This window comes from Vollenhovia emeryi, unplaced genomic scaffold, assembly GCF_000949405.1.
Source record: "Vollenhovia emeryi isolate VEMERY1.0 unplaced genomic scaffold, V.emery_V1.0 DF939254.1, whole genome shotgun sequence".
Lineage (NCBI taxonomy): Eukaryota > Metazoa > Arthropoda > Insecta > Hymenoptera > Formicidae > Vollenhovia > Vollenhovia emeryi.
In genome coordinates, this window is record NW_011967112.1 from 222,667 (window position 1) to 238,934 (window position 16,268).

Here is a 16,268-nt window from a genome sequence, read left to right on the forward strand (position 1 = left end):
GAAAAAAGTTATTTTAGAATCTACTTAACAACATTGAAATACTCAGAAATATGTGTCACTGTTAAAACTGGCGGATAATAAAAAATAGCAGGTCACAGTCCGTGCGAACTGACGATTGGTGTGACTGACGTAACGCGCCACGACAATACATTTTGAAGATAAAGCACCTTCGATACATCAAGTTATGCAGATCCCATGCAAGTGAAGAAAATTATTTTAGAATCCACTTAACAACATTGAAAAATTCAGAAATATGCGTCACCGTTGAAACCAACGAATAACAAAAATAGCAGGTCATAGTTCGTGCGAACTGACGATTAGCGTGACTGGCGGCATAACGCGTCACGATGCGATCGTTAATTAGTTTTGTCGAGTTGCGCGATATCTACATAATTGCGGGCATCTCCGAGATGCAGCCCAAATTTTTTTACGCACTTTAAAACGACGGGACTCGCCGCTCGCGAATGCCGGGCTGCGGTAAATTATGCGTGCACTTAGACCCCCGGCGATAATGCAAATGGGATCGGTGATTGCCTCTCCAATGCCGGAATTCAGTAGCGTTTAATAGTTCCACGTATTATCGCGTATTATCGCGAGTGTATCCGCGAGCGAGGGAACGCGGCCAGAGGGTCCCCGCTCGCGAGGAAGAAGTGGCTCCGATATTTTCTTGGAACATTACTCATTTTTATTGGACGCGCGATTAAACGAGACCCGGGCCGAGCGTTACGATGAAGCCTTATCATCGGAGCTTATTACTCGAGCCGACGGTGCAGTCTCGGGGCAGTTTCATGCTCTAAATACCGGGGTTTGCCGCATACGCAATCTAGCGATCTTTTATCTCAGAAAGATCTGTACGACCAAAGTATTGTACGATTGTTCTTTTTGTATAAATAGAGGAAAGTTCCCTACTACGAGTTGGGTTTCTGACACGAGATAGCAGGTTTTCAATCTCCAATTTCACAAATCTTTTTTCGCAACGATTACACGATCTAACAATGTATTTTCCACTAAACAGATTTCGCCCCAACGGCACTGAATTCACGGTGGAACCAACGGTTGATGCCTATTAGTTTGGCAGAAACCCTGCTATCTCATATTAGGAGGCTATCGCATAACAGGGGATGACTCTCCTCCATATATTCGTATATAAGATTTTATTTTACACCCCGTTAAGCGACTTGTCTTGAGATAATCGGTCGACGCTTCGCCTCGGGTCTACGTTGCCAAATCCGCCGATTTTCTCGACGTGGCCACATGCCGAGCAACCGGTCGCCATAAATTTACGCGGCAATAACCACGCGTGAATTACACGGCCTTGCAACGTCTGACTGCAAACGAAAATAAACTGTCCCCTTCCAGGAATTCGGCCCGTGTCTGCCCATCGACTTCGCAGTTGCACAGCGAGGAGGAGGTGGAGAAGGTGGAGGAGGAGGAGACAGAGAAGGTGCGGGCGTAACGTTCCGTCGGGTTTAACGCATCGCTCGGTTTCTATCGACCCGTCGGCGCAACCGGTGGGTTCGCGACTTTGCGGAAACGAGCAAGAACGGGATGGCCTGCAACGAGCGCGGCAGCAACAACAGTTAAACGCACCCCCCTCCGGCTTGCACGTTAATACGCGCCGCACACCCACGGCGGAGTTTAACGAGCAGAAAAATAGCGCCCTCGCTGAAATGAGGTACGCTCCCCCGTTGATAGGAACGTCGCTCGGTGCGCTCTCGGCAGGTGCTGAGAACGGCAGCGAGAGGCACTGTCCGCCCATAAAGATCGCCCTTATCCAGCTGTGGCCTAATTCGTGACCGCTGTGTACTTTGAAGTGACGAGCGAGCGAACGGCTCCGCTCTATTAATACGTGAGACATTAAGTCAAGAGACTAGCAGCACGCGAGCCCTAATTTCCATCGAAGAGCCAGGCCGTTATCGCCGCCAGTCTCTCTCGCGATAAGCATTATCGGTGCCGCCTCTCATCGACGATTGATCGCGCCTCTCTCGTCACGAAGATCCACTGGCAGCTGGCCAACGCGTGCGCCGCTCGCTGTCGAATCACGATGGATGACATAAGGTCCGGTTGAACGTCCTCGTCCTCACGACCGCGAAAAATTAATTAAATCGCCGACTTTCGACGCAGTGTCACTGAACAAAACGTACGTCTACAAGACACCTTTAAGGGGATCCTCAAGCCGTTTGGCGAACTCGATCGGTGTCGATAAGATAGGAGACGGGATTATAAACGTCAATTATCGACATTTTTAATTCCAAGTTCCGCTTAGTCCGAGAAATTTATAGCCAAATCAATTTGCAACTTTTACGAAAAAGCAGCAATTTTATTAGCTACACATCGCTCAAACCGAGATTTTAGATCGAATTCTAGCATCAACACCATGGTTTTACTGACAATCTGACAGATGTTTGGCAGCGACTCCTCTCAAAAGAGCCTGCAACTATTTCTACACGCCATACTGCTCCTTTTCTCTTCTTCTAGACTTGGATTTCTGGACTTGCGTTTATTAGAAGTAATCTTTTTTTCTAGGCGGTTAATCTTAGTTCTAATTGCACGATAATGTTCTTGTACGTTGTCCCTAGAGTATGCTGGTCTCATTTTGTACATATTCATTGTAGAAGTCTTGTACAAATATTGTCAAGTGTACCAAAAATTAGTGAAATTATTTTTTTTTCGTTTTTTATATAAAGTCGACCAGCATCGTCTAGATTTTGCTGCGTACTTTAGTTCCGTAAAAGAGTTTTGCATTTCTATAAAGCCAAGTAAAAGATTACTTCGAACAAAGAATGTCGATAAAACAGGCGGCTTTAGGATCCCCTTAAGTCGTCTTTTAGACATGCTTACTGTAGTATTACATTGATTGTCGTACGACAAATTTTTCAAGCGTGTTGATTGGCTGCAAGACAGAGAAGTTCGTGAGTATCTGTGAAATCGTCTAGCTTGTAGCCAATCGACAAATGTAATAGTACCCTAATCCGTAAAAATGACAATGGCGGATGTAATAAAAATGATTTTACGATTGGGAGATTCAAGGTGACAGGCTCAATCTAATCTTTTCGCGAGCTCGAAGGAGCCACTTCAAATGTAATTTCTTCGACTTTAAGACGGTCCGCTGTCGCATCCATTACATTCATTAATTCCAAGCTTATACAAATTTGGTTTTGCGCTCGTAAATTTATGTGTCATTGTCGCGCGTTACCGAAGTAACGGGATAAGAAAGGATTCCTATCTGTGGGGCTTAAAATTTAGATCGTCTCCCACCCCGTGGAATTTTCATTAGAGCCGGACTAGGAACGCCAATGTGCTAATAGCGCTTTCAAGTAATTGTACCGTAGATACTGCAGTTAATCGCGTCGATGTCTGCGTGTTTATTACGTTTCATCTCGACAGACGACGCGACAACGAAAGCAGCTTTAATTCACTGTTGACATCATTTTCCCTGACCCAGAAACCGCTAAAATATTCTATGTACCGCCGACGCGACGACCTTCTTTACGCGCGGACGTCACTGTTTTCCGCTTGCATCCGCGATGCACGGCCGAAATATTCGACTTTTAGTCTTTAGTCGTATTTCTGACGTGCCTCGAGTACGAAGGGAAAAAAATAACGAAAGAATTGTTAGACGTTCCCCTAAAATAGACGAAGACCGCGCTGCATTAAATATCGAACGCAGCCCACGTACCTCGGACGAGTGCACCGATATATTTAAAGATATTACAACAACATTTCTGGTGGCTGCTATTGTGTCTTCTGGTAGCAGCAGCGCGATAAATCTGCGGAGATCGGCTATAAAAACCGAAAGTGACGCGGCCGGTTCCGACGCCCGTTGCATACGCGAGAAATACGACTTGCGAAGAGGCGTCGGTGGTGGCGCAACGTCGACGGTGCTCGAAGTAATCGGGCAGAGTCGAGGTGCCGAGGATTTCCTCATCGCCGCGGCTTTTAGACCGGCGTGCCAAAGTGCCGAAGTAGCGATGCACATCTCCCGGCTCCGCCGCTGACGTCGACGTTCACCGAGTATCGCGCCGCGTCGGCACGTACGCACTCCCGGCTGCTCGGTATTCGAGTCGGGTAATCCATCGTCTCTACGCCTAAAAATTCATCTACGAGCGCGAGGTCTCGCGCGGGGCAGAGGCGGCGGAAACACGGCGGAATGCCGCGGCGCGGCGGCGGCGGCCGGCGGCGCGGACAGTTCAACGCCCTGCGCCGCGATGATCCTTCCCGTCATCCGGAATGATCGCGCGCGAGCTCTCCTCTCGTGTATGTATACCGTCCTGGACATAATGCCATCACTGTCGCCGAACTGTCATCGAGCGTTTACGCGGAAAGGAACCGGCCGATAGAGAAGCCAGGCGTACGGGAGACTTACGACAGCGAGAATCGACGATGTCTCTCGATAACGCGATGCAGACGCGCGGAATTCCACGAACGAGGTTCAGCGATAGGACGTGCTGCTGTCTGAGCGTTTTGTTTTTTAAGATGCAAACGTTTCAGCCACGTGATGCTAGCATTATTAATAATCCCGACATAAGGGTTGTTCATTATGTGAAATTGGATAAGCTATTTGAGTAAAATGAAAAGTATCCATCGTATCCGTCTATTTAATTTGAAATACTGCATCTCACCTGTTGCAAACTTTATTTGCTTAAGGGGATGCTGGAGTAATTCTGCACTTTTTGGACCTTTTGCTCCTAGAGCTGTAAATTCACGAAAACCTTTGTGTAATACACAAATTATGTGACTTTTGCGTACAAACCGACAGTGACCCACTCTTTGGACTAAATAAAAAACAGCATGGTATCGTTGAACTTAACTTTAGACGCCTACACTAGGCTGCTGTTCTTTGATTTAGTCCGAATAGTTGAACACTTTTTATCTATACGCATAAGCCTCAGGGCCTGCGTCTACGACGCTAGAACTCGGTCCAAGTTCTAGTTCCGAGAAATGTGCAGCCAATCAACTTGCAGCTTTTGTGAAATAGCTGCAAGCTGATTGGCTGCACATTTCTCGAAACTAGAACGCGGACCAAGTTCTAGCGTCGTGGACACAGGGCCTTTGTAATTCGTGTGTCACGCAAATGTTTTCAAGAATTGACAGTTCTAGATGCAAAAAGTGCAGAATCACTTCCCTTAAGGAAACTACGAAATGTGTTACATGTCGATCGCCGAACCGCGTGTAATACGTGGCTGTGTTGTATGTACATACATTACGAATATTGACGCTTCAAAGCCACACCGCGAATCACGACGAATTTTAATGAGTCGTCCGACGGGTATTATTCACGGAACAATTCGTCAGCCCGTTACGAACGCGAGCGCGTCATAATAATTATTTATTATATGTACCTGCCGCGTCCCGCCGTGCCTTCGCACGTCGCGAATTATAACGGGCGCCGCGGCGCGAGATGACGAATACTGATGTCGAATTTGAATAATTATCGCCGACGAGGCCCAGCCATCGCCCCTCCCTTACTTAGGTACGTAATAAGCGCCGGTGCGTTGAAATATGACGCGTCCATTTGAATACGGTACATTTGAGATTGTTTCGAGTCTGACGTGTGGCGCGAAGTATAAAGAACGACCGTGCCCGAGAGCCCGAAGGTGTTCCGCGTGCCCAATTTGGAAGCGATCTGGCGTCGAGACGAGGATGGTAGCGGTCAAATTCTACGCGAGTGTTAATTTAAGCAGTAGCAACGGGCTTCGATAGAGGTTTAGTTTAAATGAGTTAGTGACTGGCGAGTGTGGCGCAGAGAAACGCGCGCTGCTTAGTAAACTAATGAACGAAAATATCCGAGTTCAAATTCACGGACACCGGCTGGTTTTTTTTCGGAATCTCCCGAAGGGAAGTGGCAACCACCAAGAGTATCTTGCTACACGTACCCCTTCAGGGATACAGCCATTCCAGGTGGGAGGTTTCCTTCGGCAAGGTTAGCAGCCTACCGAAGATGAAGTAAAACCAAATGCTCAAAGTACCAGAACGAACTGGATAAAACAGCTTTAAGTCTAATACACGAGGAAGAAGAAGAAGAAGAAGAAGAGTTGTAACTTCTTTTCTAGCAGAGTAAGACAATTAATACAACCTTTAGTAAGCGAGAATTAAATATTGTATAGAAATATAATGAGTGAATAAGGTAAATCTGATAAGTTTTCGGTACTTCTGTATGGCGTACAAGGATGGGCATTGATGAAAATATCCGCAACGAACAAGATGGAAGCCTTCGAGATGCGGTCGCGGGATCCTCAATATACCATGGACAGCAAGGATAACCAACCCGAGCAGAAATTTTAGTAGGGTCCTGGTAGGGGCCAAATAAGGATGCCTTAATGCCTGTTCAGGCACTCATCAGGCAGCCCTGCTAGGGCCCTGTCCACAAATGTAACGTCGAGAATTAAAATTGCCTGATCAGATATTCCTCATCAGGACCTTATCAGGACCTCGTGATTGCCCCTTGTTGCGCCTTACCCGAGTAACAATTGAATCTAGTGGCTGTCTAGTAACGGCCTAGAAAAATTGTGTCGTATCTCGTCACTATGCAGTAATACTGTCTAGTTACTAGTTGGGAATGTAACGCTCATTTCTGCTAGTGGTTAGGCGAGAAAAATTAGCTAGCGGCTACGTAAAAACCCATAACTAGTACTTACCTAGCCGCGGCTAGACAGCGATAAAATAGCAAAAAAATTGGGAATAGATTTTTTATTTGTTAAGATATTTTCATTCTCTCTACATCAGTAGTAGTAATCTTCTAATCTCTTAATGTTATCTTATACTTAAAAAACATCATATGTGAAAAATTTGTTTTACCACTGCTGGATTCGAACCTGGGATCATCAGCTCTTCAGTCTTCTATCTTATGTCCTCGGCCACTCATATTCTTGTATTATATAATATAATTAGATAAAAGTTATATCTTATATAAATGATTTCGTCATAATACATAAATATATGTATATTATATAACGCGAAAACTAAATATTTAAATTTCTTCCGTGGCACCGTTTTGATTACGTAACTATGCGTGAAACGGAACACAGCTTTATGCTATCTACTATACAGGTATATCGGAACCGCTGTAATAAGGATAAGGATAAGGAAATCAATTCTGTGTAAGAATTTATACCTTAAAAATGTTTGAATAGGGTACTCTGCTAAGGATCGGATCAGGCACATATCAGGAATTCCTTATTAGGGCATTCCTTACTTCCTCCCTATCAGGCCCTAACCACACACAAGGCATACCCGATTTTATTTCTGCTCGGGAATGACGAGGTTCTGAGGCGATTGGGCAGGGGGCGGGGGATACTGACCATAATAAAAAGAGGAAAACGGTATATTGAGATCATTGAAGGAAAGATTGGAGGCAGAAGAGAGATAGGAAGGCAGAAAGTGTTCCTGGCTTCGCAATATATTCGCTGAACTGGATTGAGCACCGTGGAAGATCTGATCCGCGCATCGAGGAATCGGGAAGAGGGTGTGGTCGCGAACATCCATTAGTCGATATGCACGAGAAGAAGAAGAAGAAGGTAAGTTTACATTTTACGTGTCTCGGGGGCAGATAAAGTAGCTTCGAATGAACGTCGCGATTGGAGACCACCGAGACAAATCGGAGTGTGATAACGACGAGACGGGGTGTCATCGGTTATGCGCCGCAAGAGAGGCGTAATTTGATTCACAGAAGCCACAAAAGGCGGAAGTGAGACGCGGTGGAATTATTAAGGGCCACCGCAAGCGACGCCGTGGTGTAAATCCGAGGAAAGGCAGGGAGAGATACACGATGACACACAGTGTGGGCAGGTGTTCCGAAACCCGGACCCGGAGAAACATGCATTCTTCGGGCAGGTGTCCCAGCGGGTTAGTCGTGTCTCCTCTCGCTCTCGCGTGGCAAGGACAGTCCATTAATTCCCGGCGCTTTAATTAATCGCTGTTCGCTGATCACGACGCTTTCACTGCTTCTGGTATTCCACTCACGCGATATATCCCATCAAGCTGAACGAACGAAGAGAGAGAGAATCGAGGGAGGTCAGCTTAATCACAATTCCGATTATCGAGGTGCGATTTTACGTTTTTTAATAGAGAATGCGACGGAAATTGTAGTGTAATTGTAACGAGGGATTTTCCCCCCGTTTATCTAAACAAATTATTATCTTATCAGACAAGTTGTCTCTGAATAGTTACGAATTCGTAGTGAGATCTTACGTTCGAGACCGTCTTGAATTTATCTAAAGATGCTGTATGGAACATTTCATTGGCTACGGAGTATCCAAAGATTATCTCAAGACGATCTGAAATATAAGATCTGACTGTGAATGCCGCCCTAAACACACGCTAAGACATTTTCTTCTTACTAACGATCATACTCAGGACGAGCCTCACATACGGATTCCACCTCTCGACCTTTCTGCACTTGGAAAAATATTGTCCTAGATTTAAACTGGCACGGAATTTTTCTCATTCGCTTCGGGCACGCTAATGAAAACGCCTTTCTACTTGTGTGGCGGAATAATTCGCGAGCGGCTCAAGATGCGGGCACGGTTGAAAAGGATGCCAGGCATCCCGAGAGAGCTGGCGCATCCCAGAAGCCGTTGGAATGTCCATGCCGGCGACGCCGATAACGCGCGTCTTCGGACGTATTGTCGAATACGACGATCGAAATATGACACAGCGGTCAGGCGATGGAAGTCTCGCCTTTCACGGGACGCTATGAAACGTTTATTGTCTGAGACGCGTTCGTTAGACCTCGGCAGCTTGACCGCGAGGAATGAAACTGCAGCCACGGTGCAGCGGCGGCAAGAAATAATTGGTGAGAGTATAATACGATTCGCGGACACCGGGATCGGTCGCGATACAAGCCGGTCGTTCCCTTAATGAATTCCTCCGGTCGTCCTAGGGGCAGCTTAGCGCGACTCAGCTCGGCGACGATAAAGCAGGGCATAATAAACAGCCCGTAACATGCGGGTAATTAAGTCCAAGAACGCAGCCCGAGCGTGCCCGCGATCCATTCGAAATGACAATAAGCTTTTACTACCGCGGCGGCCTCGCTCGCACCCGTGTGCGTCCGAGTGCTCGCGTGTGCGTGCGAATTGCGCGGGGATCGGACATTTTTCATCCCCCCAAAACAGGGCCAACCGCGGCGAGTCACGAGAGACAGGCCGCGTCCGCCTTTTGTTCGCGTTGCAGACGTACACCCTTCCTTTAATCGAGGGCGCGTTTATGTTTCCGCCACTCCTAGGCAATCTGTTTGCGTAATAGCGCTGAAACTACATCAGTCCCTCCTGGGCTCCTCTTAAGTTAAAATTCGTTCTGATAATAATTCGAGCGCAAATTTCTATTTAAGTCTCGAGTCCTGGTTTCGTCGATTAGCGAAATGTATATAGTATTGCGAGGCAAAAATTTCGTTTGACGATTATCGAACGATCTCTCCGCTCGAGAATTCTTGGGTTATCGAGGGGAAGTAAGGAATGAAACAAGGCGGGAGAGGGAGAGGCGATGTAAACGCAACAAGACGCATTACGTGGATATCTCGTTTCTTCACACGCAAAAATCAAAGGGGAGATTCCATTATCTGATTGCATCGTGCGGGAGCGTCGACGTAATTTTTTCTTTTTTCTACAGAGAATGCTGCACTTCAAAGTCTCACCGACGAATTCCACGCGGGGTGCCGAACACATTGCGGGATCGAGAGTACACGAGCGAGCGCATCCTGCGTCTCCGAAAGATAATTACTTCTCCGCTCCTCTCCCTCGCGCGCTTCGGCTGCTAGTAATAATAAATTCCCGACCACGTGGATAAACGAAAGGCCGGCTCTGTCAACGCGCGCAGGCGATGCGACTCCGCGCTCGAGAGCCTGTTTAAACGATCCGCGACGCATGATGCACTCGGACGGCGTTGTCACGTTGCAATAACTGTTATACAAAGCACGCGATAAAATTTATCATACAGATAATCCCGCAATCGTTTGTTCCGCCCTTCCCAGTTAAATTAGGAATATCGAAACATAATAATAAGACAGCAGTTGCTGTCTACGGAATGCATATTAGGAGTCCACGCAATTTCTAACAAAGTGAATTAAAATATACCAATAAAATTTTCAAGACTATCCTCTCTTGTAGAAGCTGCTTGTTGCGATTCTTTTCCAATCTGTGCCCAGGTATACAGGGTGTCCCAGGAAGAAAGGTCAATATTCTGGGAGGTGATAGTATCAGCCATTTTAAGCATAAATGTTGATACGAATACATGCCCCATTCCCCACTGTTTCCGAGATAGAGCTATTTGAATGTACAGTTGCAAAATTACTGACAAGAAAGAATAGGATTAGATTTTGTTAGATTTCAATAGATATCCTCGAACATTCAAGGAAAGTATCAAATCTCTGAAGATCTGATGATTTTTAGATTCGGATCCCACGAGATATAATTAAATATTACATGATTGAGACATATACAGGGTGTCCCAGGAGGAAAGGTCAATATTCTGGGAGGTGATAGTATCGGCCATTTTAAGCATAAATGTTGATATGAATATATGTCCCTCTCCCCACTGTTCCCGAGGTGGAGCTACTTGAACGTCTCGTGTATTCGCTTTTCTTCTGCAGTACACTTCGCTCTTCATCCAACCCCATAAACAAAAATCCAACGGGGTCAGGTCTGGAGATCTTGGTGGCCAATTAATGGCGCCGCACCGACCAATCCACCGATTAGGGAAAGTGACGTTAAGGTGCTGCATCACAAATCGAGTATAATGAGGAGGAGCTCCGTCATGCTGAAAGTACACAACACGCCGCGTAGCCGAAGGAACGTCTTCCAGTTGTTCTGGTAATGCATCTAGCAGAAATTCCACGTTAATTTTGCCCCGTCATACGATCTTCCAAAATAACGGCATTTGCCAAGTGATTTTGCAACTGTACATCCAAACAGCTCTATCTCGGAAACAGCGGGGAATGGGACGTACATTCATATGAACACTTTTGCTTGAAATGACCGATACTATCACCTCCCAGAATATTGACCTTTCTTCCTGGAACACCCTGTGCAGGTAATAATTTCGAGCACGAAAGAATTACAAAAATTTCGACTGGGCGACACGTTATCGTAGAGACAAATTTAATGGAGCACGTTCGGGCAAATGCCAGACGAGCCCACGAAGGGTGGCAGTTTACGAAACGCGATATCATACCTCGTGTAACAGCGCTCTAAAGATAACGCGGCGAGGAATGACGCGATGCGACCTGGAGATGCATCCTGTATCATACCGTGGAGTGGAAGGAATCGTGACTAATGGTACCTGCCGATGGAAGAATGGTTCTTGCTACTCTGACGCTGCGGAGTTTCTCCCCTGCAGCCTTCTGCAACGAACCGTTTGACGATCCGGACCACACAGCTCAAGTATTTCGTGAACGATATATCGCTTTGTAAGATGCGTTGTAAATGAGCTCGTAAAATGAGAAATCCACGATAACGCGTTTATCTACCGTCAGTTCTAACGCCATGTCTCCGCTGCACGAAGGTGAGGGGTGAGCGAGACTTGTTTTGACAATAATAGCAATTACAATGTGACGTTTATGTGTCTCCGTCTCGAAGCGGAGAAGCTCTTGGGATTTTTCTTATCTTACGTCTCACTTTAGTTCGACGAAGTGAGAGCATTAAGGCGCTACACAAATTACTACGATGCTTCATAAATTATCTTTACAAATTCTTCCTATGCTATAATTTCAAAATGAGCTCATAATCGTTGATCTTCGCCAGTTATCTTCATAAAAAGGCAGCCCCGTCGCGTTTAGACGCCGATCATTCGCATACACGCGAGAAGCAAGAATGCGATAACCTCGGGAAATCGAAAGTCACGATTGAGACGTATTTGCCGTATCGGTGGGCACGTGGCGTTGCTAAATACACTAAGTATGAAGTTACGAGAGCAAAAGGGAGCCGCACGGAGTAAGAACCCCGAGAAAATATTCGGTACGAGTGCCTCCGAGGCACTCGTTCGACCGTATCCTCCTCGTAATTGCCCGACAGTTTCCGCGCGCGGCCGTTAGGCCGCCGCAGTTTTTAGAACCTTTAGACTACATCGCAGGCAATTTATTCGCAGGCACGACGGTCACTAATATTCTCTGGACCGCGCCATAATTATCTATGACGATTGTAATGGAGCGAGATTCACCCACCCGTTTCCAGTTCGTCTATTAAAACAGTCTCGCAAAAACCGACTTCGCGGGGAACTCGTGGAACGAAGAACGCATAAATCTTGCTCGATATATGAATTGACATAATCGGCGCGTTTAACGCCTGATTATTCCCCGTTATCTCAGACTATGTCGCAGTTTGAAGGGTCACGCAAAGTACACCGGCTAATTATTGTTATTATCGCGACGCCTCGAAGACGCGGCCTCCTTAAGGTTTTGAAATCAGATCCTATTTTGTAAGCAAACAAGGAAGCTTCAGGCACCTTTTCTACTCGGAGGGTTGCCGATCTCGCACCATCAAACCCACTCGCGGGGCACTCAGCGCGCAACAACCTTCTGCAGAGCAAAGTCTTTGTGAAGGGTCAGTCCCCAATCGCGTGGCGCGCAACTCCCGCGACGAGCGCCATGAATACGATCCTCAGTCCGTGCCGACCGGATTCGCATCGGGTTAAACCGTGCCTCTTGACCGAGAGGGCCCTTCGGGGAGCACGTAGACGGTATGTAAACACGACTTGGCAACCTCGCCGTCGTCTGCCTCTTCGTGTTCCTCTTCGTCTTTGCTCCTCTCGCCTCACCTACCCGCTCCCGCGCTCCGCTCGCGCTCGATGAGCACGTTTCGCCCGGCATATGCCACATACTCCGTTCCAAAGTCGTCGATGAACGGGTTCGGTAAATTATGTTGAAGAAAACTGACGTTATTTATAGCGGTGTCAAATTCGAGTTACGAGCAATCCTTTTGGGAACCGGAGAAAACACTTGAAATTATACCCGAGTCGAAATTTTGACACTGTTAAGGATACTTTACACCTACTCAGCTGATCTACACACTTACATAGACCAGCGACAACCTACTTACATGTTTTACTCCTCCCTTGAATCTTTAATTCTAAAAATTTACTTTAGCTCCTACTTAAAAGGACCCACTTTAATGTTAAATTGGCAACGGTAGAAATGTTCGACACCATCAGTTTTTAAGTACACTGAAAAAAATTTCTGGTTGAATATGGACGAATCAGATAATTCCTTTAGGATTTACCAGAATTTCTGTAGGATTACATTCCCTTTAATCTGTAGGATTACAGGAATTCTGGTAAATCCTAAAGGAATTATCTGATTCGTCCATATTCAACCAGAAATTTTTTTCAGTGTAGGAGTAAATTTTGTACTTGCAGTTCGACCTTTTTTACTGTCTTAGATTCTACAATACATATGTATAATAGGATTAAAGGTTCAACATGGGGTCAAAATTTCGACTCGGGATGTTTAACTTGAAATTGACCGAGTCGAAATTTTGGTACTACTTTGACACTTTTAAGGATCACTTACACCTACTCAGCTGATCTATACACCTACCTAAACCAGCGATAGCCTACTTTGATGATATTACATGTTTTACTCCTCCCTTTAATTCTAAAAATTTACTTTAGCTCCTACTTAAAAGGACCCACTTTAATGCTAAATTGGCAACAGTAGAAATGTTCGACACCATCAGTTTTTAAATAGGAGTAAATTTTGTACTTGCAGTTCGACCTCTTTTACTGTCTTAGGTTCTACTGTATAATAGAATTAAAGGTTCAACATAGGGCCAAAATTTCCACTCGGGTAACTCCAACTTTAATTTTAACATATTTAACGCTAACAGTTGTGACTCTGAGATACAAAGAACGCGCGATAAGTCGTACGCCGATCTAATATCGGAATCACTGTTCCAGATGTATAATTTAAATCGATAAGAGAGCGGTAAGATATTGCGTTTCATCGGCACGTCCGTCGAGATTACGATGAAGCGATAGCGCGCGGACACCCCACACAGACGCGCGGCGACGCGGCTCCAAGTCGAACGCAGCTGCAACGCCGGGTGATGGAGGATGCGTGCGTCGCGATCCGTGGATTCCAGCGGCGCGACGTCGTTTAAAAAGCCGCGATCAGCGGCCGGCACCGCTAGGAAAATACTGTGATTACCATGCTCGGGAGCATCGGGAATCCTCTCCGCGAGACCGCTCGCGGTTACACGAGCGAGCGAAACGCGCGGGCGATCGATACGTCATTCCGCCGGTGAACCGCCTATTAAAAGATAAAGTGGCATAACTGCCCGTTAGCCGCGATTAGACGGGGGCTGCGAGAGTCTCTCGTGACAGTAGATCAATGGCGCGAGCGATGTACAACGCCGAGATTGCCGCTGTGCGTTGCGCCCGCAATCTTTCACGTGATACCGTCGATCGCGCGGCGTGATTTCACGACGTGCGATTAGGCGGCAGACTGGAGTCGCTTTATTGCTTCCGTCTTCCTCGTTAAGAGCGATAACTCGCATCCGCGTCGCCAAGATGTTATTGCACAAACCGGATTTGGATTAAGACCTGTGTCCACGACGCTAGAAAACTTGGTCCAAGTCCTAGTTTCGAGAAATCTGTAGCCAATCAACTTGCAGCTTTTATGGAATGGCCCAGTTCTAGCATCCAGTGGACGCAGGTCTATAGAGAGACTTAAGATGTGAACCGTCTTTGACTAATGAATGGGAATGACAGTTTGTTCGAGATATTGATAAAGCACCGATAACTCGCATCCGCGTCGCCAAGATGTTATTACACAAACCGGATTTATATTTAAGGTCTGCGTCCACGATGCTAGGACAATTGGTCCAAGTTCTAGTTCCGAGAAATGTGTAGCCAATCGGCTTGCAGCTTTTATGGAATAGCCTCATCGTGGACACAGGCCTATAGAGAGGCTTAAGATCTGAACCGTCTTTGACTAATGAATAAGAATGACAGTTTTTTCGAGATACCGATAAAGCACCGATACTTAATATTTCGACATGCGATGTACCGAAGATAAACAGATAACAATTAAAGACTTGTGTTCAATTAATTAATGTAATGCGAATTTTATCTCGAGAGCGTCCGCGAGGACTACGATCTTTCCGATAACGCGTTCCGGCGAGAGAAGAAAAGAGCTTCGAGTACGGCTCGTTTTCAATTATCAAACTCGCGTCTCCCTGCATGAAGAACCGTTTTGTGCAGGGTTAATGATGATCGAGCCGCAATGCCACGGTGATATGCAACGCGCATAATCGGCGAACTGTGACGCCGGCGATCTACTTGAACGTCGATGGGCCGCGCGCATATCCACTTACGGGAATGCGGCGAATGGGCTTTTACAGGGTGCAATCTCGCGCTCCTAATCAAACATCGATCCCGACGAGCGCACGACGGCCGTTATTAACCCCGACGGGGTTCAACGAAACTTCGCGTGACCAGACGCGCGCCAGGAATCGCCCCGCGCGGCCGACTTTCCGTGGACGTGCCGTTTTAAAACGAAACCGTGCTAGCCAGCCAGATCACACTGCGGCGCATAGCGCATCTTCCTCGACTATGAATCACACGATCCAAAAATACCGCCCCAAAAGTTTCTATCCATTCGGACAAATGGGTCACCGCAACTAGAGTGGCGCACGCGACTTTTTCGGTAGATATACGACAAAAGATTATTCTCCATCCCCTGCGAATCCTTTTTATTCTTCGTGACACACTTTCCTCGCTTTAATTTCTGTTGCTGCACGGGAAACGATTATTTCAACTTCGGAAGAACAATTTTATCGCAGTTACATTTTAACTCTATTTCATGGGAAATTACTTTCTTCAACTTATAACGATGGAAACCAATGGATTGTTCGCTGGCTTCTTGGCGAGTGTTTCTAATCGCCGGGTGTCGCAACGCCGGATATATTCGTTTCTAATGTTTGCTACATGGACATCTTACTTGCTCGGCTGTGCAACGCGATCAACCGTTGGCTCACGTCTCTATGACACGAATTCCACGAGCGATGCGCGGATACACGTTACCATTTCACTAGTGTTGCATAAGACGTCGTTAGGAGTTTACGAGATGGACGAGTAAAAGCTTATGAGCGCGTGCTGAACGTGACTCCCGCAGTATTGCGCTTTACACGAGCGGCTGTCGCGTCGTGGCGAATCTAAAGACCGAGGAGAACGAATAGTGGGATAACACTTGACAATAAGAGGAGTGCAAGCCTGTTTTCCAGATGTAAATGACGGTATGTTAAACAAAGAATTGCAAAAGGTCCAAAGGTAGGAGCCCA

General features: G+C 46.5%; 1 protein-coding gene and 1 long non-coding RNA gene across 2 annotated transcripts in view; one reads left to right on the plus strand and one right to left on the minus strand.

The window, feature by feature from the left end:
- The window catches only part of LOC105559793 (lachesin-like), an 84,453-nt gene that overhangs the window by 27,017 nt on the left and 41,168 nt on the right, over window positions 1-16,268 (minus strand). The gene's annotated exons all lie outside the window — the stretch shown is intronic.
- On the plus strand, window positions 5,965-6,430 carry LOC105559792. Its single transcript, XR_001008774.1, has 2 exons — window positions 5,965-6,057; window positions 6,142-6,430. It is a non-coding gene; the product is annotated as an uncharacterized LOC105559792 (long non-coding RNA).